Source organism: Protopterus annectens, chromosome 9.part0 (genome assembly GCF_019279795.1).
Source record: "Protopterus annectens isolate FY-2018-M chromosome 9.part0, PAN1.0, whole genome shotgun sequence".
Classification (NCBI taxonomy): Eukaryota; Metazoa; Chordata; order Ceratodontiformes; family Protopteridae; genus Protopterus; species Protopterus annectens.
The window spans coordinates 706,963,782-706,990,164 of NC_056743.1; the positions used below are offsets into that span (position 1 = coordinate 706,963,782).

At 39.6% G+C, this 26,383-nt stretch overlaps 1 protein-coding gene across 1 annotated transcript in view; it reads left to right on the forward strand.

Moving 5' to 3' along the window:
• The window catches only part of LOC122810576, a 470,053-nt gene that overhangs the window by 294,001 nt on the left and 149,669 nt on the right, over positions 1–26,383 (forward strand). The gene's annotated exons all lie outside the window — the stretch shown is intronic.

The window sequence follows — 26,383 nt, forward strand, 5'->3', positions numbered from 1 at the left end:
GAGCTGTGCTTAATGGTAGTAGAGTGCTGCTTGTATAGGCAATGGCATTCCCCCAATCACTCCCCCACACCCCTAGACACACACAAGTACACAAAACACAAAAACACACCCTCCGCAGTTTTCTGACCTGTTTGCCTGTCTGTGATTGCCCCCCCCCACCCTCATAGTAGTTGAAGTGCCATTCCAGCACATATCTAGTGTGCCATGGTGGCTAGTGAATCTCCCCACCCCCTGATCTCCATACTACTGTCTGTGCCATTACAGCATTGAAATATAATTACCTGGTGTCTAGTGAATCTCCTCACCCCTAATCCTTGTACTGTTGTCTGTGCTTTTAATGCACTTAAATATAATTCCCTGGTGTCTAGAGAATCCCCTCAGCTCAGATCCTTTCACTGATGTCAGTGCCATTAAGGCACTTGCATTAAGATTAAGCTCTGGCATTTAGTAAATTGCCACCCCCTAATCTACATAGTGTTGTTGAGTATCATTCAGGCACCTAAGTATATTATAGTCCTGGTGGATTGTTATACCCCCACAACTCAATCCCCAAAATGATGTTGGGATCATTAAGGCAATTCATCAACATGTTTATCCTGGAGTCTAGTGGTTCTCATTACCCCTGATCCCCATACTACTGTTGTGGCAGGTAATTTATACATAGACATTTGACCATGTTTAATACTGCAACGTGGTTTACAACAGCAGTGCTGATCCACACAGCCAAATGATTTCTTGAATAATTTGGTGTGTAGATGCCTTCCTGTAGGCAACTCTGGATGAGAACACACATGGGTAATTAGTATATGCATCTCACACTGACTGCTTTATAAGCATTCGGCATGTCTGCAGGACATCCCTATGCAGTGCTGCATGATGTCGTAATAGAACAAAATGCAGCACCTTGATAGGGTAGTTACTGAATTACAGAAAGGTTCTGTGATGTGTACATGGAAGTGTGCATATCATTCCTTCATAGATCCTGGCCATATATTTTTAATACTTATGTTTTAGGAAAAAATAGCATATCTAGGGGAAATATATATTTCCTCTCAAATAGAAAATAGTTATTAGAGGGTTTTATTTGGGGTTCAAGTTGGAATCCACTGAGACTTGGGATCATTTATAATGGAAAAGAAGATGGGAGTTTGGATTTAAAAAATCTATTGGTTCAGTTAGCATCTCTGCATTTATTTTGGGTAATAAAAAAGGTAAAAGAAAGAAAATAAATGATAGGTAAGATGTTAAACGTAAAGTCTGAAATGTATGGGAATAAAAAAAGTGCAAAGAAAAGGGAAAAAAAACACAGATAGGAGGAAAAAGAATTTGAGAATATAATGCAATTATTGAAGTTAAAGGTATGTCACATTCTAGGGAAAAGAAAAGAACGGCATAACATAACTTTGGGAAAATGTTGGTGTATGCAAAGAATTAAAAGTATGAAAAACACAATAAAAGACCAAAGAAAAGAGTTGGAAAAGTGTTGTGAAGCAGATGATTTTTGTGAAGAATTTTATTAGATAAGTAGAAATATGAAATAAAAGCCATCAGCAGCAGCAGCAGTGGCTGCTGATACCCTGGCATCAGGTGGTAGGTGTTCTATAGTGCCACTGACAGGATCACCCATGATAATTAGCGATAAACACAACAAAGAGAAATACAGAATACAAATGATCAAACTTTTGTTATATGGAATGAATGTTAAACAGAAATATATTCTAAAGCAATACAAATATTATTCTCACTTAGACATAAATCCATGTTATGTACAGTGGTAACAATAAAAAAGGTGTACTTAACATGTGCAGGTGATTTTCCAGAATGCAACCCAAATGTACCTGCATATAAAGAAGAGTGAAGAAACAAGGATAGTAAGCATCACAATGCAAATGATGCAAGAAACAGAGAACAATCCCCTGCACACCCACTGTTCATACCCTATCCTCCTCTACCTCTGTCTTCTAACCTCTTACATTTTGTTCTCTCTAGACATATGAGACATACAAGTATATGCATATAAAGATATCTGGCATGCCAGTTAATGATTTAGTTATTGCACACCTGGAAGTTGTTCTTGAGATGCTCTTGGCCTGTCATCCTCATCAGCACCAACATCAATGATTCTGTGTGAACTTTCTGTGGAGCTGTCTGGATCTCTGACAGTGGACAGAAAGTCTTCTGTTTCAGTCAGTGGTGGCTCAATAATAGGACGACTCTGTAGCCATGTTCCAGGGCAACTGCCACCTCCCCACAGCATACAGATGTTATCACATGACTTATCCTGCATATTATTTGGGAGTAATTTCTCCCATGCCTTCCAATGACTGCAGTTTCATGCAACAACACAGTTCCCAGATGTTTTGGGGGCCATAGATTACACACACATTGCAATAAAAGCCCTACACAGTGAATAGGAAAGGACAATATATTAACATGAAAGGATAACACTCTAAAAACTGTCATGCTATCTGTAATGCCCAAGGGATCATCTACAATATCTATGCATGAAACCCAGGCAGTTTTCATGACTCACACATATGGCATACTTCCCAGCTAGAGATGACTTTCCACAAGGTCATCTATGGAGGGATGCAGGTTATGCACTGGAACCTTGGCTCATGACTCCCATGAGAAACCCAGAAAACTCCACTGAGCAAGGATACAATGAAAACTACACTCAAACTAGGAATATCATAAAGTGAGTATTTAGAGTTCTAAGATGAATGTTCAGGTGTCAAGACACACCAGAAGGTGTCTTGCAGTATAACCCAGCCACATCTGCCCAAATAATGACAGTCTGTGCCACATTACACAACATAATTCTCAAGAAACAGCTTCAACAAGGAGAGCAAAGGGCATGTTCTCCAACGGCATTGATGTCATACACCACCTGTTGCCAGTTCCTGTCTCAAAATGACTTCCTACCTCTGTCTCTGTCTGGCAGGAAAGAACCATGGAGATGGAATGTCTAGATAACTGCATGTAGGCTAGTGTGGTACAGATGTCTTGGGTGCCATAGCCCTGTATGACACGAAACAGAAAAAAAGACGCAAACAAAAATTTATAAGGTAAATATGATTGTTGTGAACTCAAATATGTATGAATGTATGCATCCATCATGCACACAATTTAAAAGGTAATGCTCCCTCTGAGTTCATACAAGTTAACGCAGACACCTCTCAAAAATTAATAAAATTGACAAAAAGAAATTCTGAGCATTCAATAATGATGACAAAAGATGTGTAACTCTGTAATAAATCACAGCATTAACAACAATAATTCACAATATAAAAGTACAAATGGAGAACATTTTTCAGTAGGATCTCCACTTGTTTGGTGGCAAGCAAGTAGATATCACAAGTTTAACACATTTTTGGGTTACACATATAAAAACTCCTGACCTTGCTAAGAATTGATACTGCACTCTTTGCAATAACAGGTCAAATTCACAGAAAAAACTTTTACAGCATAATATCATGTGTTATTCTATGTGCTATGATAAAAGTAAATGATAAAAAAATCACATATATAAGTCAATGGGTGTACTGGGCATTATAATTAATCTTTAATATTAAACTTAAAGCATTTTGTAAAAAAAAACAGCAGCGTGCAATTTTAGACAGTATGCAAATTGTCTCAAAGTAAATTGCATTGCCAAGTTCTATGGATCCAAACAGTCTCCCCTACCATGATACAAGTTCCTTAGCTACAGGATTACTTTTATATAATGTATATTCTCTTATCTGAGCACTATAAATATGCAAATGAGGTATTAACTCATTAGCATTCCTGACTACCACAAACTGCACTAAGTGCAGGGAAGATAAACATTGTGTAAGAATGTACAACATTGCATGCACAAGCCCTTTGACTGCAAGGACGAATGATTAGTCTGACTGCAAAAATCAGTGTTTCATATTTTTCTCCTCTTTGGTGTGGGTGTTCCAAAGGAATGAGACTTACCAAAAAGTGTGGGAGTGAATTGACAGACCTAAGAAAGCAATATGCCTAAAATTTATATGAATTTTCTAAGACCACACTTTTCTGGCTCTAAATAAAAAATTTCTACAATTGTAAAGAAATGTATTGATAACTGAAACAGAGATCAAAAGCAATGCACATGAGATTGTATTTCTGTCAGAAAAGCAGAGATAAGGGAATGATGCTCACAAGATAAAGAGAAGAAAAAGAGTTGAAGAGCTGCAAATGTTCATTTAATATTGTGTGAGGAAATATTAGCTTACGTGCCAAAATCCCCTTCATCTACACACATACTGACAAATGATGAAAACTTTATGAACTTGTTTCTGTTGTACCTGTAATGTGAATTACTATGATGACACATCTATATGTAATATACATTTTCTGTGTCTTAATACATGCCGGTGTCTGAGGTCAATGGGGATAATAATCTGGAGTATGTCTTGTTAGTACCCTGGTTTGAGGGTTCATAACCAGAGAGGGTGCTGACCGTGTAAACTTAATGATATTTAAGGGGCATACGTTCATGTTGCAAGAGGAAAAACAGCACAGTAGTACATTTTAATTAATTGTTGCAAAATGTTTCTGATTTTTTTATAGATGTTCATCCTTTGCACTCTTATTGGCACAGTGCAGTCTAGACTGACAGTGGTCCCTTGTAGTGGAAGAACATTCACTCTCTGAGGTAAAGACTGACAAATGTAATTTGGAATTCCATCAGCAGATCAACATAGTCTGGTGCCAGTGCACTTCCAGTAGCAGTGTGGACAATACTAAGTGAAGAAAATCCACCTGTCAGCTACCTATCTCTGTGGCACCAGGTGTGACTGCAGTGAGCTTAAAGAAAGAGGACAGGTGATGTAGAGTTCAAATCCAGTTTGCAGCCACTTTTTTCAAACTGGATATTGAATAAATATTGATACTCAATGTTGTATATGAAATTAATAGGCTAAAGTCTGTGATAAATGTTAAATATATTACCTGTATTCCATGTGAATTTATGTTACAAATGTGTTGATGTGGTAAAAAAGTCACCTCTTCTCATTATTAAAAAAATAGTTGCTATGAATGTTGTAACATATGACATTTTTGTAAGGTGTGATAACACAAAATCATTAACATGAGTGATGGGGACATATGTGTCATATATGCTGGAGAACTTATCCATATCTCACAATTATTCACCATGACAGTAATACACTTTATTGTATTCATTTATGTCATGACTAATTGTGTATATTCTGTGCCAAGCATGACCTCCTGTCATTCTGAACAATTGCAGTACATGAAATCCTGCTGATGTGTAACCTATATGCTGTAAGCAGATGCAAACAGTATGAATTTGCCATGTTAATGCTATAAGTGTTGTGTTAATTGCTACATATGTCCTTTAACTGTTTTAGTTTGAAATACAAGCTAGTTTTTTTGCCATCTGTGTTTGTGCAACACTCAGAATAGTACAAATAAAGTTCACGGCTGAAAGAAAAATATGAAAAATTTAATTTTGGTAACCTTCAGTAGCATAAACAAGTTTGGTACCAATATGTGACCATCAGCAAGTGTTGTGTTAATTGCTACACATGTCCTTTAACTGTTTTAGTTTGAAATACAAGCTAGTTTTTTGCCATTTGTGTTTGTGCAACACTCAGAATAGTACAAATAAAGTTCACTGCCAAAAGAAAAATATGAAAAATTTAATTTTGGTAACCTTCAGTAGCATAAACAAGTTTGGTACCAATATGTGACTGAGAGCACAGAGTGTAGAAATTCCACCTATTGCCTAACTTTCTGTGTGGCACAAGGTGTAAGTGCAGTGAGCTTAAATAAACAGCACAGGTGATGCAGGGTTCAAGTCTAGTTTACAGATATTTTTTACTGAGGGGGGGTCAGAATGAATATTGACACATATTTTGCTGTATGAATGTGTTGCTGTTGTAAACTCAACTATTCCCAGTAGTAATAACAGCATGTGATATGCATGAGCTGAAATATGAAGTATTCTACATTGTGATAGAATTGCATTAACATGTGTTGAACATATATTAGATATGATGAAGTAACTGAAAATATTTCCCAAGTAGTAATCCTGACAAACTTATTAACTTAATTGGAAATGATGTTATTAATTGTGTCTGCTGTGTAAAAATTATACTATGTCAACTGCTGTCTGTCCCCTTTGGCATTAGTTTGTATAGTCATAGTCCTGATAATGTGTAATTGCTATTAAAGTTCTGATGTGGCAAGGAGATGTGAAAAAGATGCATGTGTTATTTTAATGCCCTACTTGCTCTGGTCATTGCTCGTTCACTGATTTACATTTCCTTTCAGGTGTAATCAAAAACACTTATATATTCTTCCATTGGATTTGTTTTTTTTTTTTATCGTCTTTTGCATTTGCATGCTGATAAGTAGCTGACAAATATGATTCAGGACTGAAGGAAAAGTGAAAAATTTTAATTTGGACAGCCTTCTGCAGTCCAAACAAGCCTAGTGCTGGTGCATGGCCATAAGTAAAGAAATTCCATCTGTCAGCCACTTACCTCCATGACATAAGGTGCAAGAGTAACGAGTTTAGATAGACAGGACAGGTGATGCAGGGCTCAAATCCAGTAGACAGCCCTTTTTATAAAGTGTAGCAGAATGGCATCTTTCCCAAAATGGTGATGTGGAATTTAACACTAAATACAAATGAGTATCTTCAACACTAAGAAATGTATTCTACATATATATATATATATATATAGGTTCATAGGTTCATAGGTTCATACTAGGCTATCTGCCCTGAGGCAATTATAAGCCTAGCCCGATTCTGTATGGCTTATGCCACCCCTTGATTTGAGTATACTGTGCCCTTTAAGGTTTAGTTTACTGTGCCTCTGTCTAATAGTGACACGGGAGTAATCCCTGGGACAAACCTACGATCCCCCATCCACCTATCGAGATTCTTCTTGAAGAGATTCAGTGAGGTGCTCTGCCTCACATGAACTGGAATTCTATTCCAGAGCGAAGGGAGCCTCTGGGTTATGAACCTGTCCCTCCAGCAAGTTCTATTTATTTCTGTGCTGAGGTTCAAGTCCCTCGACCATGTGGCTCTAAGGGATTTAGATTTACTGAGGTGGAGCATGTCCATTAATTCTGGATTTGACATAGCTTTGTATGTCAGGCATAGATCGCCTGGAAGTAGGCGGTATGCAACTGCGTAGAGCTGGAGTTTTTTTAACCGAGCAGCATATAGCATCTGTTTGAGACCCTTGATCCTCTTGGTGAGATACTTTTGGGGTCTTTCTAATTTCTGCAGGTGTCGAGTAAGGTACATCCCAAAAGGGGCATTGTATTCTATGATGGGCCTGATGAGGGATGAATAAAGGGGCACAATTACCTCTCTTGATCTAGATGTGAAACCCTTCGTGATGAGGTGGGCTATGTAGAAGGTCTTTCTAACCACTTTGGCAATGTGGTTTTCAAAGGAGAGATTGCTATCAACTTGGATCCCCAGGTCCCTAATAACTTTCTCTGTACTTAATGGGTTTCCGCCTATGTGGTAATTTGTGGGCACATTGTTTTTGCCAAAGGGTATGACCTTTTTGAAGGAAGTTTGTGTCAGCTGGAGAGTTGATTATGGCGCCCAGTTTGCAGTCGTCTGCGAACTTGGTGAGCCATAGTCCTCCCACATTTGCCTGTACCTCGGAAAAGTATATACCGAACAAGAGTGGTCCTAGGACAGAACCCTGTGGGGCGCCACTTGTGACTGGTTTCGAGTCTGACATGGCTCCAGCAACTCTCACTCTGTGGGTTCTGTCTTTGAGCCAGTTTGCGACCCATCTTGTGACATAGGGGTTTATATTTAAGCTGGATAGCTTATCTATGATGCCCGAGTGGGGTATTGTGTCAAATGCCTTTGCAAGGTCCAGATAGGCTGTGTGGACTACCTTCCCATTCATCTATGGCTTTGGTGACTGTTTCAAAGAAGTCAACCAGGTTCAAAAGGCAGGATCTGCCCTTGACAAAGCCAAACTGGGTAGGATCTAGTGTCTGTAAGTCCCCAATGTCTTTGTTTATGAGCTCCATGATGATCCTCTCCATAGCCTTGCAGACTAAGCTAGTCAGGCTTATGGGGCAATAGTTTCCAGGGGCCGTAGAGGCTCCACCTTTGTGGAGTGGGACCACTGATGCTGTACGCCATTCTGTGGGCACATATCCTGTACTGAGGCTGAGATTGTATAGCTGTTTTATTTGAGGGATTAGTTCCTCTTGAAGTTCATGTAGGACGCAACCTGGGATGCCATCTGGTCCCATGGAAGCAGTGTTTTTTGCTTTGGAGAGGGCAGCCTTCACCTGAGCATCAGAGATGTTTGGGAGGCAGCCCTCTGCTGGGATAGATACTTGCTCTTCTGGGGGGGAGGGGGTGGAGAGGTTTACACTGAACCTGTCTGCCAGGATATTGGCGATGTCTGTGGGTTCAGTGTATTTTTTGTCATTTAGAATCAACTCAGAACAAGTCTGGGAGTTGCATCCCAGGTTTCTAACATAACTGAAAAAAGCCTTATGATTGCCTGGTGTCCTGTGCAATTTTTCTCTCGAAGCTGGCCTTGGAGGATTTTATGAGGGATCGTAATTTTTTGCTAGTACTGATCAGAGATGCCTTCCCTATTAGGGATTTTGCTCTATCATGTAGTAGCTTCCTCCTTCTGTTGTACAGTTTATTTATGGCAGGGGTCCACCAGACTGGACGCCTGCCTTTGGATGATTGGGTCTTGGTTTTGTTTGGGATAGCATGATCCATGCATTCCTCGAGATGTCCGTAGAATGCGTTTATATAGGATTCTGCAGTTTGGGCCGTAGTTTCCACTGGCCCTGGGGCCTTGAAGTATTCCACTTCAGTTTTGAGAAGTGAGAAGTTCGCTTTTGAGAAGTTTTTCACTGTGGTTTTCTGGGCTGGGGGTGGGGTCGGGATGTGGACATCCATTGAGATTAATTTATGGTCTGATCTTACCAATGAGGGATATACTTCTGGTGTGGAGCATAGAGTCCCCATGTTGGTAATGATCAGGTCTAGTATGTTGTCCCCTCTTGTGGGAGTGGTGACTAGTTGTTCCATAGCATTTGAGTTTATAATTTCCAGGAACCTTTGGGCTAAGGTGCTGGGACTTGAGTAGCGCTCCCAGTCAATGTTTGGGTAGTTGAAGTTGTCCAATATAATGATGTTCGGAGAGATCTTCATGTTCTCCAATGTTTTCAGGAAAGCCGAGTGGGATTCCTGACTTTGAGAGGGTGGTCTGTAGGATGCTATAAACTGAAAAGCAGACTTGCCCACTGTTAGTTGCACATGGATGGTCTCCAATACTTCGTGCAATGCCACTAACCTGGAGGTGTGGATATCCTTGATAAATATGGAAACTCCCCCTCCTTTTATGGTTCGGTCCGGGTTTTGGGGCCGAAAAGCATGATATGAGGTATAGCCTGGTAGTGCTGGGGTGCTCTCTGGAGCCTTGAACCAGGTTTCTGTCACTGCACAGATATCGATGTTCTCCATACTGAGGAGAGCTTTGAGTGTGTGCATCTTGAGGTTAAGACTTCTGGCGTTTAGCAGCATTACCCTTAGTTTCTTCTTCCTTGTGCTGTCTATGGGGGTGGGTTTGACTTTTGAGCCTTGCCTAAAAAAGGCACTATGGGGGTGGCAAGAGCCTTTGCCAATATCCAAAAGCCCAGTGGTGACAGGTGCAAGCCGTCCCTAGCGAAGCAACGTGGCTTGTCGAGCATGTCATCCCAGGCTGACAGACACTGGATCCCCTTTGAATGACACCAAAATTTTAGCCAATTGTTAAAATCGATCATTTTGTCTTTGTACTGTGGCATCATTCTAGGTGAGGGTAAGATGCTGCTCAAGGTCAGGGTCATACCAGCCTGGGCTACATGATCAGAGAGCTCCTCTATGTCTCTTTTCATGTAGTCCAGGGAGGTACGTCTCAGGTCATTCACACCAGCATGTACAATGACCGAGTCATATTTGTATTTGCTTTGGAGTGACCTGAGTACTTGCGTTATGTGGCGGATCCTAGCACCCGACAGGCAGCTCACCGTGACCTTCTCTTTATTCAGCCTGGTGAGTGGGACGTCAGTGTGTCTGACAATAGAGTCACCTATAACAAGAGTATCAGGTGTGTTATTCAGCCTTAAGGGCTGTGGCTGCTTGGCACACTGACTTTGTGGGTTATGTGTTGTGCATGTTTTGTTTTGAGGTAGCGTTTTCTTGGATGTCTGCTTTGGAGGCCTCTGTTGCTTAGGTAGATTTTTATTTAGAGCCTCCGAGTATGTTTTTGTGTATTTATGTGTTTGGTTCGCTGATGTGGTGGGACTATGTGATACTGGAATTGTGTTGTGTGAGGTTACCTTCTCCTCCTGACTGGTTACACCAGTTTTGAGATGAGAGAGCTCAGCCTCCAGTTTGGCTAAATAGTTGCATCTCTCACATATATTTGAACCTGTTTGGAGGAGGAGAGGGTTGTCCGTGTACATGAGACAGTTGTAACATTGCCTCAAAATTCCCAGATTCACCAGCTGGACTGGAGAGGAAACCATTGACTGACCTTTGGACATGCTAGAGTAATATAGGGAAACTGAATTTAAGATGGACCAATAGGGGACAGGGTAATCGTAGAGAGTATAAGAGTAAGTAGTGCTTATGGTTTAATAGTGCTAACTTGTAGGATTACTTAATTGGACCAGTGAAGGACCTTAGAATGAGAATATGGTGTTTAAATTGAGAGATAGAGCAGTTCTAAGGGAAAAAGTGAAGAGCAGACTTTGTGGAGCCAGGAATAGTTTAAACCCAATTAGGCGGCGCTACCCGCTGTTGCGCTATGCACAAAAATGCGCAAAACCGCGCAAAAGAGGGTTTTAAGAGAGGAAGATGAAGGAGTTTTGGAATTGACCCAGAATGGCCAATAAAACTACAGTTTCAAGTCAGTAACCACTCCCACAGGGGCAGGCAGGCTGTTCAATGTTTTTCACTGCCACTGATCAACAGAGAGACTTTCCTTTAGCCCAAGCAAAAAATGGCCTCACAGAAACTTACAAACAGTTCAAGAACAGCAAGCCTGTAACTGAACTTTTTTAAATCTCAGAAAAGTGGGAAAAAATATATATCGGTTCCTTACTAATCCCCAATGCACTTTTTCCCAAAGCACTCATGGCCCAACATACTTACGCGAAAATGCTGTTCACCGAAGCAGCATTTTCACATAAGTATGCTGTTGTGGAGGTCGTACTACAGTGCGGATAAGGGAAGATTCCCTTTTCCCCACTGTAGCGTGGTCTCGTAGTGAGAATATTAAAGTAGGGGGTGTGAGGGATAAACACTTTTTTCTAAAAGAGCTTTCATTAAAATGTGTTCGGTGATATTGGGTTTGGCTATTGCAGCTTCATGCAATAGTCCTAGACCCATATATATATATATATATATATATATATATATATATATATATATATATATATACATAAGTTGTACCAACAGATATATTCAACACATCCCTGCAACTTGTCATTGTACCCAGTTACTTCAAAAATATGACAATCATTCCCTTACCCAAGAAATCCCAACCCCAACCGACAAGCTTAAATTATTACCGACCAGTTGCTCTTACATCAACAGTAATGAAGTGTTTTGAGCAGTTGATCAAGAATCATATCTCTTCAAGCTTACCTGCAACACTGGATACATTACAGTCTGCTTATAGATCTAACCGCTGCATTGCTGATGCAATATCTACAGCACTCCATGAATCCTTGGCACATCTAGAGAACAAGAATTGCTATGTCAGAATGCTGTTCATTGATTTTCGTTCCACCTTTAACATTGCCGTCCCAAAGAATCTGATATAGAAGCTGATTCAACTGGGCATCAACACCCCTCCCTTATGTAACTGGATACTGGAGTTTCTCATCAACAGACCCCAAATGTATGTGTAGGAAATAACAGTTCAAGCAATAGTGCCTTTATTCGGGCGGGCAGTATCACAACTTACACTGCAAAACATCTAGACTGAACAGAAGCTTCTTCCCACCATCCACAAGGCTGCTGAATGTGAATGTCAGGCATGACAGTGAATAATCAGATCAATATGCCACTTGCTGTGAAGTATCAGCTGTAGTAATCATTCTGGCAAATTGTTTCAATAACTGATACCGTTAGCCTGATTTCTTACCGTACTACTTCTTGAATGTGCAATAGTCAAGAGTAAGTCACCACTCCATACATGTGCAATATGAACATCAGAATATATAATGCTACAACTGATGAAGTGCAATATTCTAAGTAACCTTAATATGAAATCATAGTCCTGCAATACCTTCTAGTATAATATTGTCTAATGTCTTCCTGTTGAATTGTGGTAATTTATTGTGTTGATAATATTTTAATTATTACCATATGTGCATTAGTCTTACTGTTCAAACTGTATGTTCATTGTTATATCTTGCACAGGGACCAAAGCAACATAATTTATTCAGATTGCACTGCTGTGTATATCTGATTAACAATAAAGTTTACTTTGACTTAAATAGGTTTCTTTCCAAAATGTATCATTAATGCTTGCTATATAAGCCCAATATAGTGCTGATGGACGTGCACCACTATCAGACATGTTTGTACTAAAGAATGCAGATGAAATTACATTTTTTCCTTTTTTCCTTCAGTAGTGAACCCAGTTTGCTTACATCTGAGTGGTGTGCAAATGGAGAACGCAATAATAACTAAATAAAAAACTTGGATAATATTTGAAAGGAAGAGTAACACAACCAACATGCATATTTCCCAAGGACCAGAGCAAGTACTGTCATGATAAATATGTAAATCATGAGACATAAAGCATTCACAAAAGACAGATATATCGTGGATGTCATGCCAGTTAGACGTGTTTCTCTATCCTCACTATTTAAACAAATGTTGGCAGGGAGTACCATTCACTACTGTTAATTCACCAAAACCTTAAAATGGAATTATGCATTGTCTAATATTTTGTCATCATCTACACAATTCAGCCTCTCAGCATTGCATTTTAGAAAGATAATGTAAACAAATATAACTGTTATTACCAGGTTGTATTAATTCTGTATGTGGTAATGGACTGTTACACTCAAGACAAATGGATTTAACTGTGATTTTGACTTAACACTTATGTCTGCACCGCAACACTTACACTTTGAAATGAAATGGGACCATATGGAACCCACTCACACATACTTCTTCAGGGCTTAGCACCAGTGTACTGGCAAATTTTTGATTTGTTTGTATTGACACTGCACATTGTCCTTGCATGAGCAAATCTCATTGTAATGGCATTACCAGTGATTACGCTTTACATACCGTTACTCTGACCTGATCAACCATGATTTTTTTATTGTTTATCCTGTGTTTCAGAAGTCTGCTTGTCATCCAAACAACATCATATAAAATAGGTACAAGTCATGCTGAATGACAACATAACTCAGGTCAGCAGTATGTCATTAGTTTTGATCAGCAGCTTGCACTTACTCCTTCCTCACAGCACACATGCCTTTTCCACAGACATGTAAGGCACACTAGCTTCTCTGCAACACACTGATGAGGTCATCCTTTCTAAAGTGCACTCTCACACTTCAAAAGTCAGACGTCTTCAGTGGCACTTGCATTTGCTTTTGTGTCCTCTAGACTGTGTAACTACAGAGATAGGTAGTTCAAATCCTACAGCAGTGAACTGGTGTGTGTGTGTGTGTGTGTGTGTGTGTGTGTGTGTGTGTGTGTGTGTGTGTGTGTGTGTGTGTGTGTGTGTAGGGGCACTATAGAGTCAAGCAAGCATGACTTCAACCACTTATGTGCTCAATCAACTTCAACTCTGGAAAAACATTTTAAAGTATTAGGTGACTCCTCTATCCTCTTATCCCTCGTGTCCCAACAACATCTTCTCTGAAACACCCTAATGAGGTCATCCTCTCTAAAGTGCTGTTTGTGTTTGTTACAATGTTGTCTGCAATGTGTAACTAGATATGTAGGTGATTCAAATCTCACAGTAGTGAACTTGTGTGATGGTGGGACTATAAAGTCAGTTAAGCATGATCTATTTGCTGCTGTTCTCAGTTAGCTTCAACTCTGGAGAAATATTTTAAACTGGCAGGTGACTCCCCCATTACCCTATCCTCCTTTTCCCAACAACATTTTCCCTGCAACACAGTGATGAGGACATCCTCTCTAGAAGACACTCTCACACTATTAAAATAAGACTTCTGTTATGGCACTTGTGTTTGTTACAGTGTCCTCTAGATTGTATAACTAGATTGGTAGGTGATTCAAATCGTGTGTGTGCAGGTGCTATAGTGTTAGGTAAGTGTGATTTCAATAACAGGTGTAGTCATTCAACTTCCATTTGCGATAAACATTAAAACTGGGAGAGGAATCCCCACCCCCTTTTCCCAACAACAACTTCACTGCAATCTGCTGATGAGGCCATCCTCTTTAAAGTGCACTATCATAGTAGAAAAGTCAGACTTCTCCTGTGGTGCTTGCATTTGTTACTGTGTCCTATAGATAAGTGGTTCAAATCTCACAGTGGTCAACTTGAGTGTGTTATGGAGGGCTGTAGTGTTAAATGAGTATGACTTGGAGAGACAATTAAACTGGGAGAGGAATCCCCCCATAGCTCTCAACCCCCCATCTCCAAAATCGGAAACACTAGCCATCATAATGTGGAATAATTGGGCAGAATGTGGAACACTTACTAATGGCTTACTAACAATTTCAACTAGGAAGGTCATAGGATAGTTAAAATATGTTGAGTTTACTTACAAAACGATCTTTTAATGATTTAATATGATTCCTTTCTATTTATAATGGAGATCAGTTAAAAAACTCCTGTCACTGAATGTGTGACAGACCCTTTCAATATGGAACTTTGAGGAACATGAACTTAAGACCCCAGATGAGGTACATTCCTCGTAATGAGGTACACTTGAGAGGTATGAATCCCCCATCCAATTTTCCTATTTCCAACAGCTACATCCTCTCTGTAATACACTGATGATGTCATCCTTTCAAAAGGGCACTATCACACTACTAAAGTCAGACTTCTCCTGCGGCACTTGGGTATAGCTCAATGTTGTGTTGCTTGTGTGAGTAGATAAACATGATGTTCAAATACAGCAGTGTGACCTTGTAACTATGTTTGTGTGAATGTAAATGGATTCAGTATTGACTTACACATATATGCACTGCCAACATTAACAATCTTAGATGGCTGTAGAAGTCATTTTAGCACACACATCTCCTTTGTAAGACACAGCTGATGTCATCCTTTCACAGATGCAGAATAGTTCATTTGTCATCAGGTTTCTTCTGTGGCATGTGTGTTTAATACAGTGGTGAATAGATTGTGTCGCTAGATGGGTCAGAAGCACAAATGCAGTACTGATTGTCTTCTGTGAGTGTGTGCTTCTGTCTCTTACTGAGTAGAAAAGGCTTCAGATACATATATGATGTGTAACTTTACAGTGTTATTTTGTTCTTCCAACACTTTTTAGCAGAAATATCAATGTAATAAACAATGGTGATGTCATCCATTCAAATGTGCACTGTTACAGTTGTAAACTAGCATCCCGTGTGGCACTTGGGTTTCAGGAAACATTTTCTACCTTGTGATCTTAAGTAATTAGTTCAAATTCAGCCTTTAGTGATTAGACTCAGTATGAGTGTAAATATACATTTTGCTAACACTGTTGTCAAACAATTATCTGCTACATTCATGAATAGATGTTGCTTCCTGTTACAAGAAAGTATGCTCATTTTTCAAGTAGAAATGGTTTATTTAAGACAGATGATGTAATTTTATTTCATTTTCCTTTCATGACATTTGTATAATGCCTTCTCCTCTGGCATGAGGAAATGAGACACTGTTCTGTGTCTTGTTGCCTTACTAAGGCATGTGTTTGAATCCCTGATTGTCTCTACATTGTGTGTGATTGTCATTCTACCATCACAGTGATGACTGCATTGCACAACAGATGTCTTTTTATATACCTAGCATCAGGCAATGTTGTGTGACATAAAGCAATAGGTTCATAGGTTCATAGGTTCATACTAGGCTATCTGCCCTGGGGCAATTATAAGCCTAGCCCGATTCTGTATGGCTTATGCCACCCCTTGATTTGCGTATACTGTGCCCTTTTTAAGGTTTAGTTTACTGTGCCTCTGTCTAATAGTGACACAGGAGTAATCCCTGGGACAAACCTATGATCCCCCATCCACCTATCGAGATTCTTCTTGAAGAGATTCAGTGAGGTGCTCTGCCTCACATGAACTGGAATTCTATTCCAGAGCGAAGGGAGCCTCTGGGTTATGAACCTGTCCCTCCAGCAAGTTCTATTTATTTCTGTGCTGAGGTTCAAGTCCCTCAGTGTGGCTCTAAGGGATTTAGATTCACTGAGGTGGAGCATGTCCATTCATTCTGGATTTGACATAGCTTTGTATGTCAGGCATAGATCGCCTCGAAGTAGGCGGTATGCAACTGAGTAGAGCTGGAGTTTTTTTAACCGAGCAGCATATGGCATCTGTTTGAGACCCTTGATCCTCTTGGTGAGATACTTTTGGGGTCTTTCTAATTGCTGCAGGTGTCGGGCAAGGTACATCCCAAAAGGGGCATTGTATTCTATGATGGGCCTGATGAGGGATGAATAAAGGGGCATGATTACCTCTCTTGATCTAGATGTGAAACCCTTCGTGATGAGGTGGGTTATGTAGAAGGTCTTTCTAACCACTTTGGCAATGTGGTTTTCAAAGGAGAGATTGCTATCAACTTGGGTCCCCAGGTCCCTAATAACTTTCTCTGTACTTAATGGGTTTCTGCCTATGTGGTCATTTGTGGGCAAATTGTTTTTGCCAAAGGGTATGACTATACATTTTTTGGCATTTAGCTTTAAACCATGGCGCTGGCACCAGTTATCTGTCTCTGTGAGACCTTTTTAAAGGATGTTTGTGTCAGCTGGAGAGTTGATTATGGCGCCCAGTTTGCAGTCGTCTGCGAACTTGGTGAGCCATAGTCCTCCCACGTTTGCCTGTACCTCGGAAAAGTATATACCGAACAAGAGTGGTCCCAGGACAGAACCCTGTGGGACGCCACTTGTGACGGTTTCGAGTCTGACATGGCTCCAGCAACTCTCACTCTGTGGGTTCTGTCTTTGAGCCAGTTTGCGACCCATCTTGTGACATAGGGATTTATATTTAAGCTGGATAGCTTATCTATGATGCCCGAGTGGGGTATTGTGTCAAATGCCTTTGCAAGGTCCAGATAGGCTGTGTGGACTACCATCCCTTCATCTATGGCTTTGGTGACTGTTTCGAAGAAGTCAACCAGGTTCAAAAGGCAGGATCTGCCCTTGACAAAGCCAAACTGGGTAGGATATTGTGTCTGTAGGTACCCAATGTCTTTGTTTATGAGCTCCATGATGACCCTCTCCATAGCCTTGCAGACTAAGCTAGTCAGGCTTATGGAGCGATAGTTTCCAGGGTCCGTAGAGGCTCCACCTTTGTGGAGTGGGACCACTGTTGCTGTACGCCAGGCTTACAGGCACACACATAAATAATGTAATGCATTCAAATATCCAAATAACTCACAGTTGAAGCAACAATTCTACCGGGGTGCATTCATTAACAATATCGTGTAGATTCTGTAATCACAAAGTCAGGTGTTCAAAACCTGCACTGGGTGACTATAAGCATTTGTGTCCTTGAACTGTTATGCATGAATGACACCCACCTCAATAACAATGTGTATAATTACAGTGGGAAAGGCCTCCCCATCCCTTTTATGGGAATCACAGTCATATGATGTAATGACTTTACATAGGTGACTTGTCACTGCGGGGTTAAGACTTCCACTGTGGCACTAGTGATTCATAACATATTTGGTAGAGTAATATAACTTGCTGTTTAATTCCATCAAAGGGCAACATTATCCAAATCCACAGACATTACACAAACACTACTACATTAAGTAACAATTATCCATTTTAACATTGGACAAAAATGCATAACCACATTTTGTAATTTCATGGCAGTGAAACATTTGTTCTGGGAATGTCATAGTTTGAGTGATCTTGTGGAACATACACTGCATACTGACTTGTATAGCACATCTACATAGACAGAGTGTGGTTCAATTCTGGGACAGTGTCTGTGTACTGAACAATGCTAAAAGCTTCTTTGGCCAAGCAACATTGACACTGGACTGGTCACAGTTGTGTGAACATGATTACAGGTACCTCATTTTCATAACGTTGACAAACTAATGTATAAATTATAACCAGAAATCCTTTATTGCTTCACACTTTAATTTCAGTTATTTGTGACAAGATCCATTGCTATATCCTGTGGAGGACACAGTAAATACACAGCTCTGTGGAATGCCTAGTATCACAGTATGGAGCCTAAATCTGGTTTTATCTGTCAATAACAGCTCTGAAAGCATAACCCTGAGTACAGGAGTACCACAGGGGTGAGTCTTAAGTCCTCTCCTATTCACCTTGCTGACACATGATTGGGTGGCCAGACATGAGTCCAATAAAATCATCAAATCCACAAATGACACCACAGTCATAGGTCTGGTCAGAGATAGAGAGGAGACAGCCTACAGGAATGAGATCAAACATCTGTTGGGCTGGTGTGACAAAAAACTTAACGCTGAATGTCAGCAAGACTAAGGAACTGATTGTGGATTTCAGAAGGTCTCAAGAACCACATCAACCTCTAGATATGAAAGGGATGATAGTGGAAAGGGTAAAAAGTATAAAGTTTCTGGGAGTACATATCACTGAGGACATGTCCTGGTCAGTCCATGTATCTTACATGGTCAAAAAAGCTCATCAATGATTGCACTTCCTAAGAAAACTGAGGAAGGCAAAACTATCAAAGAATATTCTACAAACTTTTTACAGGAGTACCATCGAAAGATTCCTGACCATTAACATCACTCTTTGGTATGGGGGCTGCAACACCTCTGATCACAAGGCTTTTAGGGGAGTTGTAAGAGTGGCAGAGAAAATCATTGGTTCTTCTCTTGCACCTGGAAGACCTACATGAATCACGCTGCATCACTACAGCCAGGAAGATATCCTATGATCCTTCATATCCTGCAAATTGTATATTTTCACGCCTATCCTCAGGTAGGAGATACAGAAGTATGCACTGTAGGACTTCTAGACTAAACAATAGTTTCTTTCCTCTCTCCATAGGACTACTGAACTCTTGGGAAAGACGAGCCAGGAGACTGTCAATGCATTCTTCCCCTCCTACCACATAGTTATGCTATTTATCTGACTGTACAGATCCTTACAGATCCAAGCTTTGTTGCACTATAAGTATTAAGCTTTCTCATGTGCAATAACTAAGTGCATATTTAATGTTGGCCCACACCTTACCTTAAAATAGGACTTTATGAAGTGCAATATAAATCACACTGTGCAATATTCATGCTGACCATTCCATATGCTGCTTTGGTCTTTTTTATAGTAATGTCATGCACATGTTGTTATGCAATTCTAGTTATATGTAAAGTGTGTCTCATCATTTGTGACTATTTTATTCTATTTTTACTTTTATTTTACGTTATTTTACTATTATTCTCTGTATGTATGTTTTTGCACTGGGAATGAAGCATCACAATTTCATTCAGCTGCACTGTGGTGTACTTCTGAATGACAATAAAGTTTTCTTCGACTTTGACTTTTGACTTTGTATCAGGCAGGAGTGCCTTCAGCAAAGGAATTAGTTATGGGGCAGTCTGTGGCCACATTTTTAAGGTCACATGCTCCTAGGTAGGGATCCATAGCCATTACAAAAGGAAAGTGCTATTATCCCTTCAAGGGTATTCTTTGTTTCATAACTGGTATATGTATGCCTGCGGCATCTTCAGGTGATATGCATCTCTCTGATATCTGTCCTAGCATGGGTTTGAGTATGGCAAGATGCAAATGTAGAGCATGTCAGTGGCTCATCGCAGGCATTACTTTTTTTCTAACATATCATGTTCAATAAAGGCAGTCTCTGCAAATGTCCCCTAATGTAGCTACTGTCGTTGTTAAATGTTATGTCAACTCAACATGTTATTAACCATTATATCACATTTATTCCACTTTGTTAGAATGTTGCTTTATGTCCCTCTTACATCCTTTTTACCATGTCCATTTTTATTTACATTCATTGGTCAAGAATTCTGGACAATATTAATTATTATGACATCCATATGGAAGTATTTCTTGTCCAGAAAGTTTATTTGTGAAATAAGCACATTTGACTAAATATATCCGAGTAAAAACTCCTTGATTATCCTCCTACTTATTTCTGCACTAATCTCATTATATTCTGGGTTCATTCTCCCCGTTTATCTTCTACTGTATCTTAATTCTTCTTACCCTTGCTTACTTACGTAACTGTCTGCACATGCTCACATAATAGCTTTGTCTACAGGAAAACCATTTTGTTTACTCATCCTTGCTTCAACCCTTTCATTGCACAGTTTACTGGAGTTGTCACATTGACTCTCTTGTACATTATTATATGTAATTGTTTTGTATACTCTAAGCATTTTTGTTTTGTTACACCTAGAATCTCACTGTCCCTACTATTACTTACTTTGATGTTTGGTAAAAAGATTGTTCTAGTTACACACTGACTCTCATACTCCTGATTCTGCACCATTCTACTCATTTAATCTTTCCTCTGACTGAGACTGAGAGTGAACATTTGGGATCAGTGCAATCCCCAAGCTAGTACAGAGAAAGAGAGAGAGACAGAGAGACAGAAAGAAGCAGGCATTCTGCAATATAACTGCTTATGACCTATATGATGGGGTAATAGTCAGGTCACAGAATCTGCCTGCAAATGGCATTTTCAACAATGGGTTGGTGTTATAATGATATTTTCCTTTAGTAAAAATATCAAGTCACCCAACCATAAGGGATTACTGTCACAGTTCTGAGGAAAGTAATCGTGTCCATAACAGCCATTATTATAACTCTAAGGAATATAATCATGATTCTGAAAATTAAGAGAATATTAGAGTGATTGTGGAGCAATGTATGTTTATACCAAGTTTGAAGTTGTAGTGCACAGGAGTATTCTTCCTACCCTTTAGTATATATGGTACTTTTCAGATATTTTTCTTGAATTCTTTTACTCACTAACACAGGTCATGGTTCAAAACGGGATCTGGTTAGGTGCAGCTCATGTCCATTCATCAAAATATAAACATGTAAAATAAACAAAGGACCTGCTAGCTAAGTGGAGAACATGAAGGACAGAGACACCATCAAGAAGTGTGTGTATGTTGGTGTGACTCTTTTTTTTTAACAATTACTTAGCAGATGGAATATTTCACTGAAGAGATGGTGACAAACAAGAGGAAAGAAGAGTGAGGAGAGATATCTATTTATTCGGGATGGTCCGGCACTTCCATGAAGTATGCAGTCTAAGAGAGAATTGTTAATCGATGACGGAATAGTGCAGAACCATTTTCTGATTACCTTCTCTTGTGGAAGGTGTTCCTGCTGTAATTTTCTGCTCAGGTCGTTCCCATACATTAATGGAAAAAAGTATGAGAGACAAAATATTTTTACGGAGGGGGCTGTCTATATACTTAGATGTCCATATAAAAAATATTATGTTGGTAAAAGTAAAAGGGCATTCAAAGTTAGATTTTTAGAACATATTAGAGACAAAGAAGTGTAAGATGGAGAGTCCAGTTGTACATTTTAAGGAATGTCATGGTAGTAATGAGGAAGGACTTCAGGCCAGTATTTTAGAACAGGTAAAGGTGGATAGGTTCAATACTTTTCTTTTGAAATTTAAATTATTGCAAAAAGAATCTATTTTTATATTAAAGTATGAAACCTTAGTCCCTAAGGGACTTAATACAGAATGTAATTGGGGGATTTTGATTTGGTAAATGTTTTGTAATGACATAATTATCTTAATTATTTCTTTGAATAATTAGAGGAAATTGTTTTGTATATAAAGGATGTGTGTTATTTCTGTGTTTTATACTCTGAAAAGGCTTTTTATCCAAAGCGGTAAGAGAGAGTGAATTTATCTGCATAAAATACTGCTGTTTAGAAAACTGTTTGGTGGATTCCTGGTCGTGTGTGTTCTGTTGTTGCTGCATCTGATGTTTGATCCTACTGTGGTGTCTAACTGCTGAAACCTGATGGCCTGTTAATCTTTTAACCAGCTTCCTACAATTTTTCATGAGAACATACAGACCCAACACAGAGGTCTATGGAAAGCTTGATTTTTGCCTCTAATGAATGGTCTACTTCAAAGGAAAAGTCTACAACTGGTGGATCATATACTACCCCAGTTATTGCAGAAAATGTACCAAGAAAGAGGCAAGGGATGTAATAATCCGTTTGTAGCAATGGAGAGAATTTATCTGAATAAAATACAGCTGTTTAGAAAATTGCTTGGTGGATTCCTGGTTGTGAGTGTCGTGTGTGTTCTGTTGTTGCTGCATTTTCTGATGACATCTATTACTTGCTTATGACAGAAGGAAGGCATCTTCTAGGCCAGTCTTTACATCACAGCCTCCTTGTAGAAGTAGACTGATTGCATCAGTGTTTGAGGTTAGATAGCCCCTCCAACTCCTTCCCCCACACCCCTCTATCTCTCTCTCTCTCTCTCTCTAGCAAGAGTGGCTTTACATTTATTTCTTACCTGACAGAACCAAAGCCAGTTTGGAAAGGCTTATTCTCCATGCACCTCCCTCAAGGACTGCCACAGTAGGACATTGATCCTTTGATGTCAGGAGATACACAATGGTAGTCTATTCTTTTGACTCCATTTTCTCATGAAATTGAGAGAGTCCAGGGCTTCATTATATTTTATGTTAAAAAAAGATATCTCCAACGGTTTAAAAGGTGACAGTGGGGGATCAGGCTCCAGTTAAGAGTAGGGGGATTAAGTGAGTCTCTGTATTCCACAGGAAAGATCTATCTTAAGGAATGTGAAAGGAGAGCTTCTTCAGGGAGTTTACTCAGATGGTATAGGTGAGGTAATGATCCTAATTCATCAAGTATCACCCCATGCTTTAACATAGGCTGAATATGGAGGGGGTGTTACCATCCAGTCAGACAAGGCTGAATGATGGGCTCTGGTTGCATCTAGCTAATAACATTTCTTATGGTGGAAAACAGAGACAGTTGTAGTGATAATGTAACAAATGAATGGGAAGTCTCTGATCAGGTTTTACAGACGATGTTACCCTATACCCAGAAGAAAGTGAGCAGAAGAGAGAGGCAAGCTCATTTACATAGTATGAACAATCTACAAATGTATCTTGTCTCATTTTCTATTGTTACGAAGAGCAGGACTATTTGTCTACTAGGTTCAAGAGAATGATACTGTGAGAGAAGATTGCCTCTGATTATATACTTTATACAGAGAGTGAGTTCTCCTTCTCTTTTACCTGCCTGGCATCTCTGAAAAACTTGTATCCAAGGATCACTACCTCTTCCATATTCTTGTCAGGCTAGAACCAGGAATCACATACTACCAGGATATCAATGGTACATAGTGAGATCCCAGCTTTCTTAAAATGTCCAATGTTTGAGTTTTTCTATTCAGTTGATAACATACAGAACATTGGTGCCATGCTAATTGGGGTTTGACTGGGAGAAAAGTAGTGTGATACTTGGAGAAGACCTCAACCAAAGATAGGATGATATACCTAAGGCAGATGCCAAAGAGTATATCAGAGGCCTATGTACTCTCAAAGAGCCAAATGTTCTCTGCATTGAGAAAGTGTCAGTTAGGGAAGGAAATTTATAGAATGTGGATACAGCTACTACAAGTTAGATATGCAAATGGACAAAATTCTTCCTGAAAGTAGAGAAAAGAAATCCAGCAATTTGACTGATGATGCATGAACAGAGAGGCATGTCAGGTACACAAGTGATTTGATTTGCCACACAGACTGCTAGTAAATTAGTAGAAAAATGTATTTCTTTTATTCATTCATTCACTCACTAATTACCTCATTCATTCATTTTGTGATTATCCAGTTGATCTATTTCATGGTCATGAGAGAATCAGAGTTTATAAGCAAAGAAGTAGAAAGTAAGACTGGAGATGTGCAATTTGAATTTGGGTCATGATGCAGCACAGCTGATTAGATGTTTCCAGTGAGACTGATAGTAGAGAAGAAGTTAGAAATGAAGAAAACTCCACATGGTCATTCCTAGACTTGGAGAAAGCAGATGACAAGGTCCCAAGACAAGTAATTTGGACTGTCCTGTGATGGTTAAAAAGTCTTATAAACACTGGTAGAATTAGTGCAGCCTATGACACGAGTACAAACATTGTTTAGACCTTCAGGGGGTTTTCCAGTAGGAGTGGGTTAACACTAGGGTGTAGCTTTGAACTCACTGCTGTATGTACTGGTGATGGGCAACATTAGCAAGCAGGTTGGAGGGGACAGATAAAAAAACTGCTGTATGCAGACCTGTGGCATTACAGGCAAACTCTGAGCAGGAACTTCAGCAAATGATAGAGTAGAGGTGGCAGAAGCTGAAAATTCAGATAGAAAGAAAAGCAGTGGAACCGGTTAACAGCTTTAGGTATCTGGGACTGGTAGTTTAGGAGAAGAGAAGTCTGAAAGAGAAAGCCAAATTTAGAATAAAAGGGGGTGCAACCAACTGGCACAGAGTGTTAAGGGTAGTATGTGAAAGAGGAATGCCAAAGAAGCTGAAAATTAAGGTGTACAAAACAGTGGTGCGACAAGTACTTTTGTGGCAGAAGAGCTGAGGAAGCTAGAGGTAATGGAGATGAAGCGAATACGATGAGTGGTAAGATGCACACTGTTGGACAGTTAAAGAAACAATGACATCAGAGCAGAAGCTAACGTATCTCCAATTGCAAACAACATTAAAGGGAATAGATTATGATGGTTTGGGCACATGTGCAGGAAAGCAGAAGATGTTTTAGTGAAGATTTGGGAGAGTCAGGAAGCAGGCAAGAGGAGCAGGAATGTCCACCAAAGAGATGGATACAGTGTGTAAGAGAAGACCTGTGAAAAGGAATGAATGTGGCACTGAATCAAGAGAGGTGGCAATAGCTGAAGCAACAATTCGGCCCCATATAGAAAATGGGAAAAAAAGAGAATGTTGATGATGGTCATTTATAGAGCAGATGGCCAAGTGACATCCCTTAAAATAAATTCTGGGAGGAGGCAATTTACTCAAATGTGAATAAGTATAAACAGACCGGCTGTGATGGTTTAAAGAGATGCTGAAGCATGTTAAGGACTTTTTACATCCTTGCTGGCATGTGAATTAGGTCCTGCACTAATCATCTTTCAGACAGATGGCAACAATCAAAATGGTAGTGATACAGAGAGGCATGTGAGCACTTCTTTGGTCAGGCTTCAAGATGTCTTGGCTTCCTTACATGTTCATTTTAACTCAAGACAGGACAGTCTATGAGGCTTAGACACTATGATTATCCAACAATGCACTTTCGTGCAGAAAAGCTACAGGCTCTGCATCAGCAGCTGTTAATGTATTATAGTAGTTGTGCAGCTGTAAACTACTGTTTGCAAAGGACACAGAACTAAATGCAATCAGATTATGTCAGTTCATCATTAGTAGCAGAGTAGGAGGAGGGCAACTAGTGCGCAGGTAATTATTGTGCTATAACATTACATTTATAACATTACATTTATGGAAAGATGACTGCTGCAGCACTGTGTTCAAGGATAATCCCATTTAATTAAAAAAAATTCAGACAAATGAGTGTGATTATCAAACCACCTACAGTGACTGTAGAAGTAGACATAGGTAAATAAATGGCACAGTTCTTAGCAAGAAAACTTACAGCTGAATACCAAGTTTGTGTAAGTAGCAAAGGGCAAAGTTACTACATTTTTAAAGGGGTTATAGTGAGGATGAGAGCTGCCCGATAAACGTAGTTGTCGACAAGAAAAAGCATGACAAGGTGTTAGAAAAGAATAATAAGTTATATTAACGGAATGAGGCCAAGTTATTTTTGGAAGATGAAATTAGTAAGAAGCTGTATTCTGCTACTCCTAAAATGACTGTATTTCATTGCTTACCTAAGATAAGACTGCATTTCCACCCCTGTAAAATTTTAGTGAGTCCTGTTTTACCACTCCCCTCATATGTTAGGGACAGTACAGATTTGCTAGAGAAAATTTCAGATTTGATCTAGTAAGATGACAAGTTCTGGCTTACATTCAATGTGGAAAGCCTCTGTAGAAATAGGATTATAGGATCATAGGACATTACTAGGCTATTGGCCGTGAGGCCCTTATCAGCCTAACCAAGAGTTTAGCCCATGTTTAGACAAGTCAGCACCTGAAGCCCCTGTCCA